This window comes from Tachysurus vachellii, chromosome 8, assembly GCF_030014155.1.
Source record: "Tachysurus vachellii isolate PV-2020 chromosome 8, HZAU_Pvac_v1, whole genome shotgun sequence".
Classification (NCBI taxonomy): domain Eukaryota; kingdom Metazoa; phylum Chordata; class Actinopteri; order Siluriformes; family Bagridae; genus Tachysurus; species Tachysurus vachellii.
This window is the reverse complement of record NC_083467.1, coordinates 5,744,902-5,767,155: the sequence shown is the minus strand read 5'-3', so window position 1 is coordinate 5,767,155 and position 22,254 is coordinate 5,744,902. Positions and strand designations below refer to the sequence as shown.

The 22,254-nt window shown below is 37.8% G+C and overlaps 1 long non-coding RNA gene across 1 annotated transcript in view; it reads left to right on the top strand.

Annotated features, from left to right (window-relative positions):
- The first annotated feature begins 20,963 nt into the window (after nt 1-20,963).
- The window catches only part of LOC132850599 (uncharacterized), a 1,345-nt gene continuing 54 nt past the window's right edge, over nt 20,964-22,254 (top strand). Inside the window, exons 1-3 of the long non-coding RNA XR_009648987.1 lie at nt 20,964-21,218; nt 21,294-21,346; nt 22,036-22,254. The exon at nt 22,036-22,254 is cut by the window's right edge and continues 54 nt beyond it. This is a non-coding gene — a long non-coding RNA (uncharacterized LOC132850599). The remainder of the gene's footprint in view (nt 21,219-21,293; nt 21,347-22,035) is intronic.

Here is a 22,254-nt window from a genome sequence, read left to right as displayed (position 1 = left end):
CTGTCATTGTATCAGTAACATCTGTGTTGTTATCATGTTAAATGTGTTATGTAACTTGGCTATAATACAAAAGAATAATTAACATTTGATATGAAGCAGTAAGAAATTGTGGCATGGTTCAACAATAACAGAGTAATGTTATGTTTAATGCAAACAGAAGCAAGTTTTGAAAAGTGAGCTTTAGAGTTACAAACAGATCACGTATTGTGTTGTACGGTTACTAGAAAAAAGGTAACACAAATGTCATTATGTTCATAAACCAATCAGAAATATAGCCTGATGTATTTGACTTAAAGGAGGAGGTGTGATGGTATTGTGTATTACTCGGGGTGAGTTGTACCGCTAGGGGGAACCAGAGTAATTCATGTAAGAAAATATTTTACATTTTAGGTAAATACATTTTATTAAATCTGTCCATAGCACTAACTGGTTTGAAGCCACAACATGCAATAAGATTTTTCTCTGCTTTTTAACAGCTTTATCAGTCACTGCAATAAATTCATACGATAAATGTTTCATACCATGACTAAAACAGTACATGACTAGTTTACGCAGTAAAGAGATTTCTTCTAGTGATAACATTACTGTGTTTCTGCAGAGGTTTTATCATTCAGATCTTCTAAATAACTTTCTGAAATGACTCCGAGAGCATTTTGGAATTCTATGCCGTCTCTTTGGCCGTGTAAGTATTTCAAATATCACACACATATTAAATCACAGAAATTACACTCGTGTACCAACCCCATGCATAATCTAGATTTGAATTTAAATCAAGAAAAAATAATTTGTTAAATCATGTGGGTGTTACTTAGTTTTTTTAAGTAATTAAGTTGCTTAAACTCACAACATTGTGTACATTTTACAAATACTTTGTTGTTAGTTTTATTTAAAACCTATTCAAGTTGAATTTACATAAAAAGGGTGATGAAAATGGTGCCTACATAGTTTAAGTAAATCCAACACATCATTTTTTTACACTGTAACCGTGACATTCACATAACTTAGTACTTAAGAAAACAGCAAACAGAAATAAAACATTAATTTAAAAATAATATATTTTCTCCAGGAAATTTATAGACTTTTTTAACAATTAAGAATAGAATAAACAGAACAAATATAATTTATTAAAAGATTAATAAGTGCATATTTTATTGAAGTTTTCTGTCCAAAATAAACAATGTTTTTGAACAATTGTCTGTATGGTGTATATTGATTTGGTAGGATGTTAACTGTGCAGGAACAATTTAGGTAATTTCTTTCAATAATTACAAATCAATATTATATTTTATGTTAGTTCAACTTGATTAATTAGGCTTTTTTAATGTAAACGAGCTACGTGCATAAGCTCATTCCTTTTTAACAATTAAGAATAAAATGAAAAGATCAAAAATACTAAATGAAGGATAAAAATTTTACACAGAAATTACTGGAATTAACATGTTTAGCAAAGCCATAAATTAAGTATACTACAAAACTAGCTTGCACAAAACAGTTAGTAAACAAAAAGTGATGACCTGCACACAGAGAGACAGGAGAGAATCATATAGTTGTAGTTGAGCTCCACCTTATCAAAACACGTTTCATCTCGTATCACCTTTGGGAGGTAATAAATGGCAACCAGGTGATTTGAAAGCATGAGCGACTCTTTGGCGTCTTATTTGCTCACACGTAACATGGTGTCAGAAGTAAAAGAATAAGAAGACGGATTTTAAATTCGCGTTATGGATGGATTAAAACCTCCCGCAGGACTTGATTTGCGTCATGGGAACCTGTCCAAAAACTGGAGATGATTTCGGCAAAGGTTTGAATTATATTCTGTGGCAAGTGGCTATGCCATGAGAACGGCAAAAGTGCAATCGTCCCTTTTTCTTCATGTGGTGGGTGAAGATGCAGTTGAGGTTTATAATACTTTTACTTTTGAAAATGATGATGACAGATATAACTTGGTGAAAATTATGGAACAGTTTGAGACGTACTGTAATCCAAAAAAACATAACATATGAGAGATACAAGTTCTTTACGTGTGTACAAGGAGAAATGTCAATCAGTCAATATGTAACAGAGTTGAGGAGAAAAGCTAAGTCATGTGAGTTTGGAGAATTGGAGGAATCTCTTATAAGAGACAGCCTTGTCTGTGGAATCGAGTTGGATTCTTTAAGGGAGAGACCTCTGAGAGAAAGTGAAGCGACTCTTGGAAAATGTGTGCAGATATGCATCGTGGCGGAAACGACGAAAGCACAGATGCAACAAATGCACGAGGAAAAAAAAGCACAGCTCACTATGACTGAGAGCAGACACATTGATGCAGTAAAACAAAAACAATCGTGCAAAAATGAGTGGAAAATGAAGACCTAGACAGAGAAAGCAAGTTTCAAATGTAAAAGATGTGGAACAGAACATTTACCATGTAGTTGTCCAGCGTTTGGCAAACAATGTAGAAACTGTGACGAAATGAATCATTTTGCAAAGATGTGCAGGTCTAAAAAAGTGCATGCTGATGCAGGAAACGTCACAGGATCATGTGATGACTTATTTGTGGGAGTAGTACAAGCACAATCATTGAAGTACACAAAAGCATCACTGAAAGAAGAACAAGAAGAAGAAGAAGGACAACTGATTTGGAAATAGAAAAAACCTGTGTGAATTTTAAACTTGATACAGGTGCACAAGAAAATGTCGTTCCCTATAGCCTGTTAGAGAAGATGGGCAAAAGAAGAATGTTAAAGAACTCAAATGTGAAACTGTCTACATACACAGGAGAGCAAATCTCAGTGAAAGGTCAGTGTGACCTGGCAGTGAAATATAAGGCCATGCCACTGATTGTCAGATTTCTTGTGACAAAGAGAGAAGTCAAGCCAGTGCTGGGAATTCAAACATGTGAAGAATTGAATCTTGTAAAGAGAGTAATGATGATTAACAACCTGGAAATATTCACAGAGTATGCAGACGTGTTTGAAGGCATGGGTTGTTTAGAAGGCGAACATTCTATCAAAGTGGATGAAAACGTTACTCCAAAAGTACACCCACCACGAAAAATACCAGTCGCCATGAGAGAAAAGCTTAAAGCTGAGCTTGAAAGAATGGAAGGAATGAGGGTGATACAGAAAGTTGAAGAGCCCACAAAATGGGTGAATCCTTTTGTGATTGTGGAGAAGCCTAATGGCAGTCTGCGGATTTGCTTAGACCCTCGTGACCTTAAAGCAGCAGTGATGCGAGATCAGTATCAATTGCAAACTGTTGATGAGATCACATGTAAGTTGCCCAAGGCTAAATATTTTTCAGTGCTTGATGCAAGCTCAGACTTTTGGCAAATTAAAGTGGATGATGCTAGCTCTCGTCTTTGTACTTTTAATACACCATTTGGACGTTATCGTTTCCTTCGTCTTCCTTTTGGAATTAATTCAGCTTCGGAAGTGTTCCACAAAAAGGTACAGCAGTTATTTGAAGGAATTGATGGAGTTGAAACATATATTGATGACATCCTTGTATGGGCTGAAACAAAAGAGCAGCATGACTACAGGTTAAAACAAGTGTTGGAAAGAGCATGTGTCAAGAATTTCAGATTAAACAAGGATAAATGTAAGATCTGTCTGGATGAAATAAAGTATTTAGGTCATATTATAACAAAGGATGGACTGAAACCTGATATGGCTAAATTGGAAGCAGTAATAGGAATGCCGCAAAAGAGATGTGTCTCGGTTTCTTGGAATGGTGACATTTCTTGCAAAATTTGTACCGAATTTATCACAGCATACAACAGCTCTACGTGATCTTTTAAGAGATGAAGTTGAGTGGCAGTGGCAAGATGAACATCAACAAGCATTTGAAAAGCTAAAACATGCTAACAGAAACCCCAGTACTTCACTATTATGATGTGAGCCTACCAGTAACTGTCTCTGTAGATGCCTCCAAAAGTGGTTTAGGAGCAGTTTTTCTTCAAGAGGATAGGCCTGTAGCATATGCTTCTCGTGCATTGACTGTGACAGAACAACGCTATGCTCAAATTGAAAAAGAAATGCTGGCAATAGTATTTGGTGTAGAACGCTTTCATCAATTTGTTTATGGCCGAGAGGTTGAAGTTCAACAGATCACAAGCCACTAGAGATAATTATGAAAAAGCCACTAAACAGAGCACCGTCTAGAATTCAAAGACTACTCATGAGACTGCAAAAGTATCAGCTGAATGTAAAATTTCTACCGGGAAAGGAAATGGATGTTGCTGATGCTCTGTCAAGATCATGTTTGGCAGAAACTGAAACTTCAGAAAACGTGGACATTACGGAGGCTCGTACATATGCTGCTAACAAATGTGCCTGTGTCTGAAAAGAAGTTAACAGAATTTCAGAGAGAAACAGAAAAGGATGCCACATTGATGAAGTTGTTGAAAATTGTACAATATGGTTGTATGAGTATGGCAAAATGGTATGTGGAATCCAGCACAAGTTACTGCTCTGGCTGAGCAACCAAGGTCTTATGTTGTGGAGACACCTGATGGACGATTGTACAGAAGGAATAGGAAATATTTAATGTCCAAAACAGGAGAATACAAAGCAAGCACTCACAAAACAAAGACTGAGGAAGCGGATCAGAGTATGATTAAAGATTGCCACGAGCCAAAGGCAGTGTTGGATGAAAAAGAGACTGTAATTACATGTACTGGTCATTTCAAAACATGGAGTGGTAGAGTTATTTCTAAGCCACAAAGACTTATTGCTGAAATGTAGTTTTGCATAATTGCATATTGGAAATTGATTAATGACATTGAATTGTTTAAAGTGTAATGACTTTATGATGTTTAGGATTAAGTTTCATAGCATGCTTGTTAAATATTAAAAAAAAAAAAAAAAAAGAGGATGTTATGATATGTGATTTTATCGGTATTGTGATCACCGGAAGTGTTTTTAAGTGACGTATGTCATGATGGTGGATATAAGTGTTTCCGGTTGCACCTTTGGGGAGTAATACTGTAAATGGCAACCACGTGATTTGAAAGCACGAGCGACTCTTTGGCGTCTTATTTGCTCACACGTAACAGGTGTATCCTGCCTTGATGCCCGATGACACCTGAGATAGGCACAGGCTCCCCATGACCCGAGGTAGTTCGGATAAGCGGTAGAAAATGAATGAATGAATGAATGAATGATTTGAATCACAACTAAAAATTTATTTTAAAAAAAGTTTATATGTGAGCTGACAGTCATGATTTTACAGCTACAAAGCTACAATTTTGGTGACAGAGGAAAGAGTTATACACAGCAGCTTCAAATGAGCTCAGAAAAAAATGTTCACAGAGAGATGATGGTTTCTAACGGCAAACTCGATGCAAGTAGCCTACATGTAAAAATAACATGACACATGTACATTTACTAAAAATCCTCACATATATATTTACATATTTGTGCATTAGTGTAAAGAGAAACTTTATGCAATCTTTATGCATATTTGAGGCGAACAACACAGCAACGTAGCGTGTATCAGATCCGGCCAAATCTGGCATAAGCGGACCGGATCTGGACCAAAACTAGGCTGTTGGGAAAGCACACACTTATATAAATAACCACAAATTACATAACTAAAGGAACACATACAATTTATTTAGACACTAAAGTAAAACTTACACTTTACATTTTAATACTTACATTTTCATGCTACATTAACTTACTTTTAACAGTTTTTTGTCCACACACACATTTTTAACTTGACTATATGCATAGTCTAAAGTTCACATTATGATATATATTTTCAAATTGTATGCACAAGTGTTTGTTAAGAAAAGCTAAAAAAAAAATTAAATATGTAATGTTTTAAGTAATAGTTACTCATAAGCACTATTCGGAAAGGACTAGTTTTACAGGGGGTCGTTAGAGAAATTTCAGTTTCACAGACGTACTTTGTGATTTTAATCCCGTCCGAATCTGCCATGTCTGTCTTTTTCTCACACGACCTGTGTAAAAATTCCAGAGCAAATTACCTACTGTTTTTCAGCAAAATCGGCGCTCCTCTGAGAAATCTAATCCCGTGTGAATGCGAATGTCTGTGATTGCCGAAAATGTTTTTTTTCAAAATGCGTTTTCTTGTCTGTTTTGGTCAACGTGAACTACCGTATTAACCCTAGCGCACCGGTATTCAAGTTTCTGCTTTCTGCACACCAATAATGGATGTAAATGTGTTTGCTACCTTGCGAAGAAATAAAAAAAATGAAATCAACAAGAAGAGCCAAATCGTTGGCCAAATTGTTAAGACTGGCTACTGTAATATCTACTTTCATTTCTATAGTCAATTACATAACGTGAAAATTATCTACAGTAAAAACGTATTTATTCCAGTGGGTTTATAAGAAGGTTCTATATAAAGCCATATGATGACCATACGCAATCCACGCATCCTAGACATGTGGTCTTGTGCAACGCCCACATGTAAAACACAGACACTCCTACCTCCGTAATAAACACAGAGATGTTAGTCCCGTCCGAATCCATACATGAAATGACAGACGTCGGCTGAAAAAAATTCTAACTCTAGCGTCGTTTGGAAAACGGCTGAAACGAGTATCCGGTACGGATAAAGCACTTCTGCCGAGTACGAGTATTATACGAGTAATACGAGTCAATATCTGTGCTCGGATTGAATGAAAATCATCATTGGGTAGCTGATTGTGTCAGGGTTCTGTGATAGGCTAGTCACAGCGCCCCTCCCATACACACATACAGATGTATTGTGTTGCTGTGTCTCACTCTGCTCACTCACAGTCACACACAGAACAGCTCTCTGTCTCTCCCTCAGTCACTCGGGTTCGCGGGTCTTTTCCGTTAACGTTTAGGGTTTCTTCAGCTTTTTACTTCGGGTTGTAACTTTAATAATACGTACTTACTAACCAGTAGAGTTCTGGTAAACGTGGGTTCGTTCAGACGTGGTGCTTGCTTGGTAGAATGCGACTCGCATTGCGTCTCTGCCTGTCTGAGATTTTTTTCTTTTTTAAACCTTCAGCTGTCTCTAACCAGTAACCAGACACTGAGTGTCTGACACGTTTTTGCTGTATTTCATAAAAACATATAGGTAGTAGTTATGATTAGAATGAGGGGGGCACTGTGGCTTAGTGGTTAGCACGTTTGCCTCACACCTCAAGGGTTGGGGGTTCGAGCCTTGTGTGTGTGGAGTTTGCATGTTCTCCCCGTGCCTCGGGGGTTTCCTCCGGGTACTCCGGTTTCCTCCCCCGGTCTAAAGACATGCATGGTAGGTTGATTGGCATCTCTGGAAAATTGTCCATAGTGTGTGATTGCGTGAGTGAATGAGAGTGTGTGTGTGCCCTGCGATGGGTTGGCACTCCGTCCAGGGTGTATCCTGACTTGATGCCTGATGACGCCTGAGATAGGTACAGGCTCCCCGTGACCCGAGGTAGTTCGGATAAGTGGTGAATGAATGAATGAATGAATGATGTATAAATTTTAAATTCATACAAATACCACATTGCATTTGATATAATAAATGACTCAGCAAGATCATGTTTCATGTCTTTTTTATTAAAGACCTGATTCACAAAAATACAAGAGATGGCTTAATGATAATTAATGATAATTAACAGTTTTCACAATAAGTCATTGGTGGGCAGAGTGAAGAAAGCAGCAGCCTGAATATGGAGAAAACACACACACACAAACACTATTAGCACAGGGGTTGAAAATGTTGGAAGATCATCTAATCTGATTTAACTGTATTTTAATTCTTTCTGTATAACCTGACCTACAGTACATTTCATCTTCTGCATTGAATAAAGTGTCCAGGTTCATGTGGCTCGTCTTGGGATCTGGTTCCTGGCCAGTGTACCGGAGGTGGCTAAATAAGAAGTCCCGGACATCAGCTGACTGCCAGTTTGGATCCTGGCCAGTGTACTGGATGTGGCTAAATGAGTAGTCCTGGACAATAAGTGGTAAAATTTTGTGTTACAGCACACATTAAGGTTTTAGATGTAAATTCCAACCAAACTTTATTGTAGCTACAAGGGATAAAATAATTGCACTGACAATTCCTACAAACAAAAAACAAAAACGTTTCTCAGCTCTCACAGGATAATAGCCACAATGAGCGCAGGAGGCCACTTCTTGTTGGGAGCAGGGCATGTTGGAATCCAAGGAGCCTGGGATACAGCAATGATTCTCTGCAACAAAACAAATACAAAACAATGAAGGCTGTCAAACAGCTCACTGTTGAGTAATATGTTAACCAGATATCACTAATACGTTATTCTGAAACAATATTACAATACAATGCAGCTCCTAGTGTCCATCTTCTGGACTTCTGTCAAAGTGAAATATCAGGTTTTAAAATAAATGTGATAAACAATTTCCTCCCCTCTAATGTACTTAAATTTCATACCTCCTACATCCTCCCCTTACATGGCAGGAAATTAAGTGGTTATGCTAATAAATAGCATATTGGTGTGAATGTATGTGATGGACTGGTATCCCAATCAGAGCACCCAGTTTTACTTTGAAACTGACCAGAGTAAAATAGTTACTAAAGATGAATGACTATATAATTGTTCATTCTTGTTCATAATTGTTCATAATTGTTGAATATATAATTGATTTGTTAATAATATATGGTGTACGAACTACCTCGGGTCACGGGGAGCCTGTGCCTATCTCAGGCATCATTGGGCATCAAGGCAGGATACACCCTGGACAGAGTGCCAACCCATCGCAGGGCACACACACTCTCATTCACTCACGCAATCACACACTAGGGATAATTTTCCAGAGATGCCCATCAACCTACCATGCATGTGTTTGGACAGGGGGAGGAAACCGGAGTACCCGGAGGAAACCCCCGAGGCACGGGGAGAACATGCAAACTCCACACACACAAGGTGGAGGCGAACCCCGACCCTGGAGGTGTGAGGTGAACGTGCTAACCACTAAGCCACCGTGCCCCCGTGACTGTTTATGTGACCGGCAAAAGAAAATAAACACATATTGTCGACTCGTCAGCCTACATGAAACACGACTGCCCTCTACAGGTTTTGTATTTCCTGCGCCGAACATTTGACCCCCCTCGATAGACTGCCCCAGAATGCCGGAAGTTCCCGCGGCACTCTTCTATCCGAGACGCACATTTTTAAAAGCCAATTAATCAAACAATTAATAGCTTGAAAAGTAATAAACCACCAGGAAATAATGGTTTTACTGCAGATATTTATAAAATGTTTTTCACAGCACGTATCTCCTTTCTTGATAAACAAGTTGAAGATGTGCTTCAATTATTGATGTAACAGTCTAGTTTTATGAAAAAGCGACATACAGTTAAAAACAGGCTTATTTTAGATTTATTGGATAATTGTGACCTTATTGACAGACAGTTTTGTTTTATTTCTTGATTTTCACAAAACATTTGACTAAATTGGCTGAGGCTAAATGATCCTAACTCTATTTGCTCTAAATGCTATCATCTCCTCCTATGGTTTCTCTAAAAAAGGTGGTTTGAATTTTTTGTTGGCTTGTAAGTACAGTATCACATTTCTAGGATCCCATGAAACTGTCTAAATTTGACAGACAGATGTTACTTTCCCGTTTTTTGTTTTTTTTTTCAGTTATTTTCAATTACTTAAACCCAAAAGTCACAAATATTTGGACAGAATTTCTCTCTGCTTATTCCATTCCTGTACCTGCAAAGGAATTCTTCATTGTGATGCCATTCCCTCAGGTCTGTTTAGGCAACTGAGTGTGTCTTCTTCTCAGCTGCTGTTCTGTCAGAAAATCTGGACTTCTAAATATATTTTAATTATCAAGTTGAGTGAAGGGGGGCACGGTGGCTTAGTGGTTAGCACATTCGCCTCACACCTCCAGGGTCGGGGTTCGATTCCCGCCCCCACCTTGTGTGTGTGGAGTTTGCATGTTCTCCCCGTGCCTCGGGGGTTTCTTCCGGGTACTCCAGTTTCCTCCCCCGGTCCAAAGACATGCATGGTAGGTTGATTGGCATCTCTGGAAAATTGTCCCGAGTGCGTGAGTGAATGAGAGTGTGTGTGTGCCCTGCGATGGGTTGGCACTCCGTCCAGGGTGTATCCTGCCTTGATGCCCGATGACGCCTGAGATAGGCACAGGCTCCCCGTGACCCGAGGTAGTTCGGATAAGCGGTAGAGAATGAATGAATGAATGAAAGTTGAGTGAAATTTCATTTAAATGGCTGTATAAATATTCTCCTGTCAAATCCTTTATTTCACTGAGATTTAAAAAGGACATTAACACCAGCTGCTGTTTGTGTAACTCTGCTCCAGAAACAATTGTGCATTTGTTTTGGACTTGTGTTTATACAAAATCATTTTGGTTACATATTCTTGTTTTGATACAAAGTTGTAATTTGCTATTTATAGCTCTTTTTATCCTCTCTAATTATGTTGTTTTGAATTGTGTTGGGAGTGGACCATCAGGGACCGTACGATCCATCAAGACCGCAGAACAGAGCCGGACTGGAATTTGGCAATTCATGAACTGATAGCATTCATTTCAATTCTGTTTGTAAGAGCAATCATGTGTCCCGTTGGTGCCATTGTGGATTGCTTTTCAGAAAGCTTTCTGGTGCCAGTAATCAAAGAGACAATGCCCCGAGATAGATTCATTTCAATTATGCAACACCTTCGATTTGATGACAAGGACACGTGGGCAGAACCGGTGAAAACAGAGAAATTTGCTGCGATCTCTGACATCTGGACATGCTTCAACAAGAACTGTGCTGAGAGTTTCACTCCAGGAGAACACATGACCATAGATGAACAGCTGTTCCCTAACAAATTTGGGATCAAGTTCTGGATGGCCACGGATTTGGAGACCAAATATGTCTGCAATGCATCTCCTTACTTGGGAAAGGACCCCAGTCGTCAGAAGGGAGAGAGGCTGGCAGAGAGCGTTGTCATGAATCTGATGGAGCCATTTTTGGATGATGGGAGAAATGTCATGTCGGACAATTTCTTTACTTCACTGTCACTGGATTTGGAAGTCGTGGCCTAATGGTTAGAGATTCTGACTCCTAACCCAAAGGTTGCGGGTTTGAGTCTCGGGCCGGCCACGACTGAGGTGCCCTTGAGCAAGGCACCAAATCCCCCAACTGCTCCCCGGGCGCCGCATAAATGGCTGCTCACTGCTCCTGGTGTGTGTTCACTGTGTGCGTGTGCACTTTGGATGGGTTAGAGAACAAATTCTGAGTATGGGTCACCATACTTAGCTGTATGTCACGTCACTTTAACTGTCGCACAGACTGCTGCAGCGCAAAACAACGCTCCTGGGCACGGTGAATAAAGTCCGGCATGAACTTCCTCAACTTGCAAAAGACACTGCACAGCGAGAGGTATTCTCCACTTCAGTGCTTAGAAGTGGCAGTGTCTCCTTGACAATTTATGCACCTAAAAAAACAAGTTCCATGCACCAAGACGTGACGATCGGTGACGGCAGAAAGAGGAAACCCAACACAATCAGACTATAAAACAGACTATAACCACATGAAGGTATGTGAATGTGTGTATAATTTTACACCAGTGCTACAATGTTTTCTGATGTGTACTATACAGGCCTATAGAAAAAAAGCACATATACTCATGACTCTCTATCTCTCTGCTATTACAGTGTGGTGTAGACGTGTTGGACCAAATGGCACGGATGTATTCCATAAGAGCAGCAACATGCAGGTGGCCAGTAGCTGTTTTTTACAATATGCTGGACCTGGTGGTGGTGAATGCCTACATTTTGTACAAGGCATGTACAGGGTGGACAGGCAAAAGAAGATTGTTTCTGAGTCTTCTAGCTAAGGAACTTCATTGCCGATTCATGCAGCACAAGGAAATATTGGCACAAAGGCAGGCTGCTGAAGCTGCTGCAGTTGCTGTGCCAGGGACTGTACAGACAACGCAGTGCCAGATGCAAGAGAGCTACAACAGGAATCGCAGCAGGTTTACCTGTGCAACATGTCAGAAATTCACCTGTGCCAAATGCAAGGACGATGGACACTGGGTCTGCAAACGCTGTAAAGTTTGAAACACTTTAAAATAAAACAGACTTGTGCATCCATATATTGTGAATGTGTGTCTTTTGTATAACTACGGCAGGCATTTCTGAAGGTTTCCATGTCATACACAAAGACTCTCTGTGTCCAGCTTGCGCAGTGAAGCACAAGCGATTTGCTACTGCACTGGGCATTCCAATGTCCTCCTCTACCCACACAGTGCTGTCTTTTGCCGTCTGGCTCAGACAGGGCTTCCTAGTACCACGGTGCATCTTCCGTGGAGGCATGTTGGTTCTTGTTCCGTCTCAAAATTCACTTTTGGTGTTATAATTCAGTGATAGCCAATGAAAATGAAATGACATCATTTTATTCTGTATGTGTACGTACATGTCAAAAACCATGGACCATAACTTCACTCAGATTATGACATTTGTGTACAAACATACATTGGAGACTGAAGTGTTAGCAAGTTTTCATTTTATTCATGTCGTTGTATTAGCAACTTTTCATTCTGTTTTCACACAATTTTTTATAAACAAAACAGACTATTTTGTATAGACGCCAGGCATTTCTGAAGGTTTTCATGTCACACACAGAGGTTTGGCCTGCCTTGGATCTGAGCTACTCTAAGTGAACAAATGCAAATGTGCCAGGCCTCACAGGTGATGGGTGTGTTTGCACAACAAAAGCAGGAGAACAATGGAGCTGTAGTGGTGCTAGTAGGTGTGAGGTCCAGGGAATTTATGGAAATTTGCGCAGGGTTAGAGCAAAACCAGAAAAAGGCTTCTTTCGCACCACTTTCCTGTACAGCTTTACCATGTGCAAAGTGCGCTGAATTGTTGAAGGATGCACATTGACCCCATCTGCAGAAAGTTGATGTTGTAGGTCTTTGGAGGTGGTCTGTGGGCTGTTTTTGACCGTACTCACCATCCTTCGCCTTTGCCTCTCCAATATTTTATGTGACCTGCCACTTCTGGCCTTAACAAGAGCTGGGCCTGTGGTCTTCCATTTCCTCACTATTGCCCCTTTTCCACCGGAAAGAACCGGGTGCTGGTTCAGAGCTAGCACTGGTGCTGGTTCAAAGTTGGTTCCACTGGCGAACCTTCTAAGAACCGGTTTGCCTTTCCACCGGCTAGAGAGCCATCACAGAGCCGAGTCTGACGTCACTGTACACGTGTCACGTTTCTCAGCAACTTTAGCGCAGCAGCGGCAAACACAAACACATCAACAATGGCGGATGTTGCTTTACTGTTAATGCTCATGGCTTTGTGAACCTACATTGGCATCCAAAAGTAGCGAATCCAACGGATACGTGCAGCTCCATGTAATCTGTATAAACGGAGGTTGTTATCGAGAAAGTACATAACGTTATTTTATCATTAACACAGAAAAAAGAAAGTTAGCCTTAGCATGTAGCTACCTACTATCATGTGTGCTGATAATGTATCATATTGCGGTAAAGTAAAAGTGTATTAAACATTAGTATACTTAAGGTACATTATCAAATGCACTAACAGTAGCCCCGCCCACAGCTGCTGACACAAGTGGTTCTTAAGTGTAGACTAGCAACGTTTTGGTGCTACTTAAGAACCACTTTTCCTGGTTCAGAGCCGGTGCTTTGGCGGTCGAAAAAGTACCTTTTTTCATGATTGGATGCACCTATCTATGAAGTTCAAGGCTTAATGAGCTCACCAAACCAATTGTGTGTTCCAATTAATCAGTGCTAATAGTTGCAGGTATTCAAATCAACAAAATGGAAAGGGTGCCCAAATTTATGCACCTGTCTAATTTTGTTTTGATGCATATTGCACATTTTCTGTTAATCCAATAAACCTCATTTCACTACTGAAATATTACTGTCCTTCAGTTATTTGATAGATTAAATGAAATTGCTGATCCAAAAACCTAAATATTTATAAATGAAAATCATGGAAATTGTCTGGGGTTCCTAAACTTTTGCATATGACTGTATGTAGTTTCATATGAAAGGTCATACAAATATTACTTTGTAGATCTAAAAACACTTCTCATGTAAAACTATAGTAGAGCATTTGAAACTCTCTACATGTTTACCAGCATAGGTTCCAGATGATGATGCCTCTTCTGCAAACATGAGCTCACTGTTGCCCATGATAAACTAGTGTCACTGTGCTTGACAGGAAAGAGGCCATAGATGACTTTAGCATCGTCAGGATGCAAATTCAGGCTGACAGGGCAAACACATCTCAATGGGCCATTTGGTAGTCAAAATTAGAGTAAGAAAATTTTAAGAGCAAATCACTGCAGGTTTTGAAAGCAGATTTAGCTCAGAAAATCATCAAAATCATACTACTTATTTCCTCAGGTGAGCTAGAGAAAAATATCCTGAGATCCCCAGTTATCTTTTGTTGATCTACAAGAAGTTACGAGCAAAAACCCACCACACAGCTACTGTTAACTGATCTATGTTTAGAAAGATGTCTAGAAAACTCAGTTTAAAAAAAAACTGTCATCCTCTCTGAGATTTCTTGGAGAAAGTTGTGGCCTATTGCACAGCAGTACAATAACCCTTTTTACTTTTGCCCTTGCCTACCAGAGTGCTCAAGACTTCCACTACAATAGATATATACGTACATACATACATACATAGATGGACTTAAAGCAGCTGAAAGGAAGTAACTGGTGGAAAATATATGTTTAAAACACTTTAAAATATAACCACACAGACATTTTTAAATGCTTTATTTATTTATTTCTACTTGTATTTGTTATTGTTTGTTTAATTTCACTTACTATTTCACTTTGCATGCAGATTTTTTTTTTTAGTTTTTTAAACAAATGTAATGAAGTTCATATACAAAAGTGTCATCCAACAGCCCTGTAACAGTTGTCCAATAGTGCATTTAAAATAATGAATAATTTCTCTTTTACTATTAATTCATTTTTATCTTGACTGAAATATCTATCTAGCCACAGTGATATCATGGTGCTTAGGTTCTCACCTGTTAAATGAAATTAAATTTTAGAAGGGAAAGTTTTAAACATAAACACAATTGTGACTATAATTTCATATGAATTATTTTCCACATTTAATGCTACAATATACATAAACACTGAGGTTTTTATTTAGTCCTACATGTTGAGTGCATAAGCTACAGTATGAAAACGCGTCATTGGACGATTAATCAAGAGAACCTAGGGCCTAAGTATTGTGAAATGGGAATGAAATGTAATCTGTGTGTAAATAGCTTCAGAGTTAACTTCAGACCAAAATATGGCATGGTGCCAAGGTGTGGCCAAAAATGAAAAAAGGAAAAATATAGCTTGATGAGAAAACTGTCTGTAAGAAATGTATAAATAGGTGAATGAACATTTGCTGTTTCAGGTTATTTGTTTAGAATCTATTTTTCAAGCCAGTTTTAACATTTTCTTAATTTTAGTGGTGTTTCTGTTAATCTACTCTATTCTGTGGACCACCTATATATATATATATATATATATATATATATAATTCAGATATAAATTATATATAATTCATGTCGAGTTACATTAGACAGAGGGATCAACAGTTTGATAAAAGTACCTTGTAGTTGTGGAGACAGAAATCTCCTGAGTATCAACTAACTTGTCAACAGAAGGACTGGAGACTAATTAAAGAAAGAAAACACTGATTAAAAGATGGTAAAAAAAATACAGATCAATACACACATAAACAAAATCCTCAGCTGCACCTGTGACTAAGAAATAAGGGAACTGCGGATACATGAGTGAAACATAAATGTGAAAAACTAATGCATGTGTGTAATACATGTTTTTTATCAACATGAGAATGTGTGTGTTAAGAATCTTATGAATATCTTGTGAACTACAAATGTGTTGCAATATTATCGACCTAAGTTACCTACAGTATATACCGTAAAAAGGCTACCATTATATAATGAAAATATCAGCGGAATTCTGTTCACTTTCTCTGACTCATAGAGCCCACAAAGTAGAAGATTTTAATTAAACAAACTCACAAAGTAATCCTGGCAAGGGCAATGGCAAAACAGGATGAAAATCATAGGGCAGACGAAACAGCCATTACAGACGAAACAACCTGGGCAGTGGAGCAGAAGGTCCTGGAGCTGAGGTGGACTAGATTATTGAGCACTTGATGACCTGGGCCATGAAACATTTGCAGACCTGGGCAATGGAGCAGCAGGTCCTGGTGCAGTGGTGGTACTAGGCTGTGGAGCACTGGTTGAGCAGGTGACCAAGGCAGAGCAGAAAGTTCATGAACGATCTCCGTGGTTACAGTATGGCATACGTGAGACTCTGGAATGACCTGCGTGGTCATATCATGGCATACGTGGACCTCAGGATCGACCTCTGTGATCGTATCATGGCAGGCGTGAAACTTAGGAACTATTATTATTTAGAATCTTTATGGTGTTCTTGCACAGACATAATAGCATCCTTATGTCACGGACGCGGGGTAAAAACTTGCTGTAAATCTGATCATGTATTCTCTTGGATGCCTGATATACACTGATCAGCCATAATATTAAATCCACTGAGAGTTGAAGTGAATGAGTAGAGGAATAGAAAGAATGCTATAAGATAAATGTACTTTTAAAACAACATTCTATGGAAAACAGCTAAAAGTATTAGTTTATCATTATCTGAGGGTCACTTCAGCCTCTATAAATCCTAGCACTAGCTGCTAGCAGCTTTAACTTAATATAAACTAGATGATAATGCTGATTAGTCAGGGACTAATTGAATCAGGGAATCATTCCCTCCTTAATCTAGCTTTACCAGAGGTTAGTCCTACAGGAGTGAGATTAATTGTACAGGACAGAGTAAAAATAAGTAATTTTTTTATTTATGGGACAATCGCAAAATTTCAGTGGAATAAAAAAATGGCATGATTTGATTTATATTTAATTATAGAATTGTGTGTGGGTCACCTTTTATATGCCTATCCACCCAAACCATCCCATTTGTCTCCATTGTGATGTTTGATGTGAACAGCAGGGTGCTAACAGTAACTGAAGCTCTTCACCTTTATCAGCATGCTTTTTATACAGTGCTCTGCTGCCACATGAGTGGATATTATATATTTGCGTAAATGAGCAGATGTTTCTAATAAATTGGTCAGTGAGTGTACATTACAGTAGGTGGTCAATGGTTTTACAAATTTGTTAAGGGTGTATGCCATGGAATGTGTGTGAGGCTGCAAATCTGAATTCTCCCAGTCCATGTCAGTTGCCATGCATAAAAATACCCAAAGCCCAGATCTCAATATTACAGATTTACACATACTATAATATAACACGCTGAAGCATTTTCATAGTAACCAATGCTCTAAGGTTTTTCAATTTATTTTAATTAATTCTAAAGAGTTATTTAAAAGTATTCAACCTGGACACCTGGTTTACATAAATACACCAGTCATTTTTATTAGGAACACTTATACAGTAAGAAGAAATGTTGCTTTAGAACCATACTGAGCAGAAAGGTATGTCTGAACACATACGTCTTTTTAAAAGTCTCATTTTAGGTCTTTACATTATCACAGTTACTCAATTTGCTGCATTACTCCACTATTCCTGTGACTGCAAACTTCAAATAACAGACTCATAACTTTCTTACACATAAATATTTTCCTTTCTTTTCATCCTTTAACACATCCTAATACATTTGATGATGTTTATGGGTGGTTCCAGATAAAGACAAGACAATCATTATAAATAACATACAGGACTTACATACATATAGTACACAAACTCGCCATTGATAAACTTGCCATTCACTAAAGTCACAACTGTATGGTTTTAAGCTTAACATTGACTTAATCCTACATGGAACATTGAATTAGTTTTAATACTGTTGAGATCCTTAAAGGGGGTAAGCTGACAGGCCTCCACACACCCTGTTATATTTTATAGCATAAATATTATATATTATATATTTACTAAATAATCAAACAAGCTGTGCTTAGTGAAACACAAAAGAGCATCATAGTTTTTAACAAAAACAATAGTCCATTTCTCATGTTATGCTAAATCTACATTCAAGTTAACAATAAAATAGCCAACACCTGAAGCTACATGATGTCTGGTCAAGTGAATGACAAAAGAAACCCTTTGTTATGACATGAGGATCTACAAAGAAATTGTAGCTGGAAGTGTTTTCATTTATTAATTTTGTTATATTTTGAATCAGAGGATCAGAGTTTGTTAACTACTCTGCAGACATGTTATTCTGTACATCAAAAACCATATTCGGTAGTCGCTGTTGAAATATGTATATACATGAAACATTTACAAATGGGGTTTAAATAGTCCGTGTACCTTTTACTCATTTGATATCCTATTTATGGCCATAGCCAGCTATGAGATCTCAGAGGTCTGGACCTCTGTCATTTTTTCTTATTATAAAATACAATGTGAAGCTCTTAGTCATATAAAATAATTTCCCAAAAACATAAACTGTTGAAATGCTGGGTGGCTAGTTGTAACAACCGGGGGCTGGAAGGAGACAGACCCGTAGGCAGGATAGCTTCGAATGAAAGGGGGTTTAATAAATGATGAAGACAGGTACAAAAACATGACGAGAACAGAAATAAAACAGATGACGACACTTAACATGGACTAGACACCACACAGGGTATAACGAAACTAAAGAATTCCGCGCTGCATTCAGCAACGTGGCTCACTTAAATACAATAAAGATAATGACAACATTAGGAACAGGTGATGAAACAGGGAGGAGCAGACGAAGGCGGGGCAGACACGTGACAACAACAATAGCACATGGCCAAAAGTCCGGGCTGAATCATGACACTAGTGTAACGAAGGCCGGTAGAGATAGAACGTAAACCTGACTTCAAGATGTTTCCTGTCGAAAGAAGCTTCGCGTCATTATTAAGAGCTCAGAGAGCGGTGATAACGAAGTGTTGTGTACCTCACAGGGCACTTTAGAAAGGATGAATTTGGTGAAAAGGATAGAATAGAGTTTGTTGATGTAAATGTTCAGACACTTGAACACATGGTCTCTTAGAACTTCTGTATCAAACAATTAATAGTCTAAAAAATAATAAACCAACAGGAAATAATGGTTTTACTGCAGATATTTCTAAAATGTTTGCACAGACATATCTCCTTTCTTGTCAGACATTTTTAAAGAAAGCCTACAAAAGAGTCTCTTCCACCATTGATGACTCAGGGCGTCATCCCTCTGATACCTAAACCAAAAAGAAAAAAGACTAACTTTCTATTGATTTACTTTCTATTTCTACTGGTGTCCTATAACTCTTTTTAATAATGACTATAATTCTTAGCCTTACTTTTTGCTAAACGAGTTAAAGATGTCCTAATTTCAATTATAGATGAAACAGTAAAATCAACATAGAGTAAAAAAAAATATTAGGCTTGTTTTAGATTTATTAATTTATTGTGACTTTATTGACAGGCAGTTTTATTTCTTTTCAAACATTTGACTCTGAGGGGATTAATTTATTCTAAAAGCATTGGGAAAATGTGACTTTGGTCTCTTTTTCTGCAAAATCAGAATTTTGCTCTCTAAGGCTAAAGATCTCTCCAGACTTACTTATGCAGTTCTCTATATGTTGATCAGGTTACTTTAAATAAAATGACAAAATGTTATTGGATTTTGTGTCGAGGAAAAAGTTTCATTACATAAAAACCTATTAATGAATACATTAATGTTATCGTGTGAATTTTCCTGACTTTACTAATCTGAAGTATATATTTAAAATAAATTGACTCAGGATAAATGATGCTAACTCTATTCGGAATCATCTCCTGCTATGGTTTGTCTAAAACAGGTGGTTTGAATTTTTTGTGGGTTTGTAACTATCACATTAGGACCCCCTTCAAACTTTATTAGGATCCAGGACCCCCATCAAACTTTCTAATTTTGACAGACAGATGTTACTCTTTTTTTTTGTTTGTTCATTTTTTAATTGTTTTAACAATAACATTATTATACTTGGTCAATTACTTAAACCCAACAGTCACTTATATACTTAGACAGAATTTCTCTCTGCTTATTCCATTCCTGTATCTGCAAAGGAATTCTTCATTGTGTTTGATTCCATTCCCTCAGGTCTGCTTATGCAACTGAGAGTCTCTTCGTTCTGTCAGATATTCAACCCAATAAAACAAATAGATTTAAAAGAAGTTTCTCAGTCTCCTGTAACAACAATAAAAGAGTCAGAGCACTTTATCAACAACTCTTTGTCACTGTACCTTATGTGATGTCATACTGGGATGGTTTTGTCAATAATATCCCGTAGAAGAGAATCTGGACTTCTGAATATATTTTAATTAACAAGCTAAGTGAAATTTCATTTAAATATTGTATAAATATTCTCCTGTCAAATCGTTTATTTCATTAAGCTGCTGTTTCTGTAACTTTGCTAAAGAAACAATTGTGCATTTGTTTTGGACTTTCAATAAAACATTTCCCTCAGATATTATTGTTTTCATCTAAAGTTTCTTTCCTGAGTTTTGCTTTACTTTAAAATACCTTGGTTTGGTTTTTATTTGACCACTGTAACAGGAGATGCCACCTGAAGTGGGGCTCGAACCCAGATCTCTGTGTCTCAATCACCCACATACAGAGAATCAGTCCAATATGCAGGATAAAATAAAAGTGCTAATTTATTAACAAAACTAGAGAAGACTACAAGACTAGAACTACGACATATACAGTAGATTAAGACTAGAACTCGCACTGCACCTTGCACACTCAGATCTACCAGCACTGCTCGAGTGGTACCACCATCTCTCAGGGTAAGAGGTAATTATACTACAAGACTCTTTTCTGTTCTGGCACAGAGGTGGTGGAATGAATTTCCCCTAGTGGTCCGGACAGCTGAGTCACTGGCTAATTTCAAACGACAGTTGAAGACCTACACTCTAAAAAACGATTCGTTGGCTGAACAACCATTACTTTTAAAAATAAATAAACTAAACATAAATAACAAAGTAATTTTAACTTTCCAACCTCTACTTAGCATATATAGTGTCTGTAACATAAATATATAAGTTACAAGGTGAACCTAAATGTATGCATAAATATAATGAAAAAACATAAGTCACGTCAACTAGTATTAAAATTGCATCAAAACTAAGTAATTATAACATAATATTTTAAGTTTGACTGTGAGCCACGTGATATGCAAATCTGGAAAAAACTGGAGCCATTTTGTGACGCACATGTGAAGACGGTGGAAAGAGGTAAGCTTAACTTTCAATAAACTAAGCAAAATATTCAATTTTGAGGTTTTGAAATTAATAAACACTTGTTTGTAGTGTTAGATGAAGATATTTTCTGAAACGCAAAGAGACGAAGACGCTGAAAAGAGGTAAGATTTGTCGTTTTAACGTACATTCGTTTATTTGTGTTTGTGTTTGCGTTTGTGGTCAAGAAAGAAACTTTTTTAAATTGAATTTCTGAATTGCTACGAATTTAGCTTCAACAATTAGAAACGTGTTACTTGAATACTTATGAAAGTCCAGTTTGTACAAGTAAGTTATTGTATGAAAGGAGGAACGAGTGTGCACGCGATTGTCCGCCTAAAAGCAGTGTGCCTCCATCGAATGAATGTTCTAGTGGTTAATTTGTTTATTTCAGAGGTATATGACCATGCATCGCGTTGGCATGTTTGCATTAAGATAAGGGCGAATTCTGACGAATCTGTTCCCGCCCTGCTCCGTGTAACGCTTTGCAGTTCTTTGTTCAATTACCACCTTGGCTTGAAACTTAACTTTTCTTATAATAATGAGAAACTTCTACGCATGCGTAAATGCGGAGCAGAAGGGCGTGACACGCTTCCGACATCCGCTGGTCTCAGCATAGCACATTATGCAAAAACGTGATCTATTAATATCTTTAAATAACAGTATTGATAAATTACCAGTATATGAGTATTTTGCCAAAAAAAGGTGATGCGTCATTAGTATATACAATCTTTTACTGAAAAGGTCTATGCTAGTAAGACTCTGCAATGTCTTGCCTATTCATACTAAATATAAAACTTTTTTCTCTTTCTAGCTCAGAGCAAGAAAGTGTTGCAAAGGGGGCAGCATCAAGGAAGTGTCCTGTTTGTTTTTTTGTTCAAAATTTGTTAATTTGACACATTTGTTGTACATTCATGATGTGTGGTTTTAGGCTTCACCATTGTATTGCAGCCTGTTTCAAAAAATAAAGTGAAATGCTTTATTTTGTGTGATTTGCATGTGTAATTTATTTTAGTGAAGTGACATGGTGACC